This window comes from Mus caroli, chromosome 1 (genome assembly GCF_900094665.2).
Source record: "Mus caroli chromosome 1, CAROLI_EIJ_v1.1, whole genome shotgun sequence".
Classification (NCBI taxonomy): domain Eukaryota; kingdom Metazoa; phylum Chordata; class Mammalia; order Rodentia; family Muridae; genus Mus; species Mus caroli.
This window is the reverse complement of record NC_034570.1, coordinates 181,705,620-181,709,325: the sequence shown is the minus strand read 5'-3', so window position 1 is coordinate 181,709,325 and position 3,706 is coordinate 181,705,620. Positions and strand designations below refer to the sequence as shown.

General features: G+C 46.8%; 1 long non-coding RNA gene across 1 annotated transcript in view; it reads left to right on the top strand.

Moving 5' to 3' along the window:
- The first annotated feature begins 321 nt into the window (after positions 1–321).
- The window catches only part of LOC110301532, a 9,172-nt gene continuing 5,787 nt past the window's right edge, over positions 322–3,706 (top strand). The window contains exon 1 of the long non-coding RNA XR_002378725.2: positions 322–811. This is a non-coding gene — a long non-coding RNA (uncharacterized LOC110301532). The remainder of the gene's footprint in view (positions 812–3,706) is intronic.

Here is a 3,706-nt window from a genome sequence, read left to right as displayed (position 1 = left end):
GAGAGCTCTATATCTTGACCTAACAGCAGCCAGGAGAAGACTGTAACACACTGGCCAGATTTGAACATATATATGAAACCTCAACATATATGAAGCCCAACCTCCACAGTGACACATTGCTTTGTAACAAGGGTATACCTCTTCCAAATAAAGCTATACCTCCTCATAATGCCACTTCCCATGGGCCAAGCATATTCAAACCATCTGTTGGCTTCAAGGTTTGTTCCATCATGAATGAGGTCAGAGGTGACCATCTCACAGCCTGCAGGGATACACTGGTTGGTCCATGAAGCATCATTGCCTCTGACATGCCCACCATCAAGACAAAGATGACTCCCTAGGCAGTCATAAGGAATACTAGTGCCAGCCACACTGGAGGAAATGAGCCCATGTTGTCCCTCTCACTTGCCTCCTGGTGTGCCATGTAGAAAGACACAGAGCTACCCTTGGTGGGAGAGGGTCCACTCCATACATCAGAGTGACAGGAAAGACACAGTTCTGAGACAAAGGGGAACGGACATTCATAGCAGTCTCGTGAGCCTTCCCTAGAAGGCCCCATTGTCCTCCCGTAATCTCCTTTGTACGGGGCCTCTCTCTACCATTCCCATACACGGATCTAGCAGTATCTAAGGATAACGCTTGTCAACAACGGACTACAAAGAAATGGGGATTTCCCCAAGAATCTCATGCCGAGAGAAGGAAAAAGTGTCCATCAGAAGAACGTGTCTCCTGGAAAGAGATTTGTACACAGTTATGACAACTTATCAGCCCACATCACAGGGCTGTGTGAAATCTCAAGGACAGCACAGTGGTAAGTAGGGTCCCACCTGGACTGGGACTGCAGATGCCTGGGCCTCCTATGTAAGCCTTTGTTCTGTTTGTTTTCCAAGACAGAGTCTTTCTATGTTATCATTGGAGCACCGGCAGGCTCCTGAAGGCATGTGTCACTACACAGTTTAGATTTTAGTTATCATTAGCAGATCATATTTTTTTCCTTGCTTGCTTCAATATTGTTTTTTTCTTTTTAAAAAAAGATTATATTTATTTTTTTTATTTTATACAGGTGTGTTCTATCCAAATATGTGCCTGCATGCCAGAAGATCCCATTACAGATGGTTGTGAGCCACCATGTGGTTGCTGGGAACTGAACTGAGGACCTCTGGAAGAGCAGACAGTGCTCTTAACTGCTGAGCCATCTCTCTAGCCCCCAGTATTATTTCTTTTTAACCTCATGTTTTATAAGTGTCTAGCATAGTACTTTTCATTTAAAAAATGAATGAAGCCTAGCATGGTAGCACACTCCTTTAATCCAGGCGCTCTTAAAAGGCAGAGGCAGTTGGAGCTCTGTGAATGAGGCCAGCTAGGGCTATATAGTAAGTCCCTGCCTTGAACCAAACAAACAAATGGAAATAATTGAATAACTGTATAGGTGAATGAATGAATGAATGAGTGATGAGAATCCTGTCCCTATCACCTGCACTGACTGCACATCCTTGGTGTAGCTTTTCCTAGCCACCCCTTTGGAATACTTGTGACCGGCATTTTGATCTGTCGCCCTGAGACACATTGCTTTCCTGAGCTTCTCTCCCCTTCCCAGAGTTTCTTGGGACAGGTGGGGGGAAACCTTTTATCTTTGTGTGTCCACAGGGCCTAGCACCCAATAGTGAATCAAATATACAGTGGCAGTAATCATCCTGTTGACAGTAGATGTTCACTAGTGTCTCCCAAGCCCCAGGCTGAGTGTGTCCTTGCTGCTGGGTCACCTGCCCTCCCATACTGCCTCAAAACCTGTTCCCGGGACACTTCAAATACAAGCAGCAAAATTGGGTTACACACACTGGTCCTTCTGATGGGTGGATGAGCAAGTTAAATAAGACTCCTCATTTCCCATTTGGGAAGCAGAGCCAGATGGATTCTCATTTGAGGCCAGTCTGAACAAGTTCAAGGACAGCCAAGGCCTACACAGAGAAACTCTCCTTCCTGGCACACTGAAGTGTTGGTTTTCCCGGTGGCTCTGTATGGTTTCTGTTGCCAAGCAATCTCTGGTAAGTTGTTGATATTTGCTGAAGTGCTAACCAGAAGGCCGCTCAGCCTTGAGCTTCTAGAGACAGTGATTGGAGACATGGCTCCATGCCAGGCATTCTCCCTGACCATCCAAGTATTCACTGTGTGACCACCACCCCAGAAGACGGTGTCAGGGTGATTAAAAGATAAAATGTCTTATCAGGACATACAGATGGCCCTGACTTATGATGGTCTGACTTGGGATTTTTCTCCTGACCGTGCAGGCATTCAGTAGAAACTATACTCTGATTTTCTGATTTTGATATTTCCTCACACTCAAAATATGCAGCATTGTACTTTGAACTGGCCCTTAAGCCATGTTCCTCGGAGGGTCAGCAGCCAGCAGCCAGCAACCTCTTCTTGCCAGAGCAGAATCCTCAACAAAAGCGCTTAAGGCAGGAAGCATCTGTTGTGGCGGCAGCTGGAGGGTGCGGTTCATCCTAGCAGGGAAGACCTGGCAGCAGGAGCAGGAGCAGGAGGCCTTGGGGCCAGGAAACCAAGAGCGTCTTCTCAGTGCTCAGCCTGCTGTCGTCCAGGACGCCAGCCCGTGAGGTGGCATCGGCCCGCCTTTACCACATCTTCTAGAAACTGTCTCTCAGGCATGCCTAGAAGTTCGTTCCCATGGTGATTCTAAACATGTTGAGTTGACAGTCAAGTCAGCCACCACAGATGTGTTAATTATATTTTACGGTGTTTCCAATTTACGGTGAGTTTATTAAGGGTAGGTCAAAGACCCTCCGTAGTCTGAAATTCAGAAGATTTGTACCCAGGTTTACCTGTTGTTGGGTTTTCTCCCATTGGCTTTGGCTTTTGTGCTCCCTCCTTTGTCCTTGAGGTAGGTCCTTGCTGTGCAACCCCAGCTGTTCCAGAACTTGCTAAGTAGACCTGTCTGTCTTTGAATTTGCTGCGATCCTCTTGCCTCTGTCTCCTGGGAGCTAGGATTATACAGACACCGTGCCCACTGCGTCTTTGTCTCTTGAAGGATGTGAAGCAAGTCACGCAGGAGAGAACCAACTCTCCAAAGTTGTCCTCTGGTGTACACACACACGCAAACACACACACACACACACACACGCAAACACACACACACACACACATACATACGCAAACACACACGCAAACACACACACACACGCAAACACACACACACACGCAAACACACACACACACACACATACATACGCAAACACACACACGCAAACACACACGCACGCAAACACACGCAAACACACACACACACACACACACACACACACACACAATGGTAATCCAAAGCCAAACACCTTAATATGCATCTCAGAAAAATAGGGCTATTCTGATACATACATAGCCATAGTACATTTTTGCCTGCTTTATAAGTTAGGATGTCATTGTCTGTAAACCTGCCTCTCCCTTCATTTTGCTTAGAGCATTCCCATAGCCCCCCTTTTTTGTTCTTTATAATGTTGACATATTCTTAAGAATATAGTTCTTGTCATGTTTTGGGGGGAGGCAAGCAGTAACATTATCAGCTTGAGGCTGGAGTGGGCTAAAAGCATGTTCCTGGCCGGGTGTGGTGGCGCACGCCTTTAATCCCAGCACTCGGGAGGCAGAGGCAGGTGGATTTCTGAGTTCGAGGCCAGCCTGGTCTACAAAGTGAGTG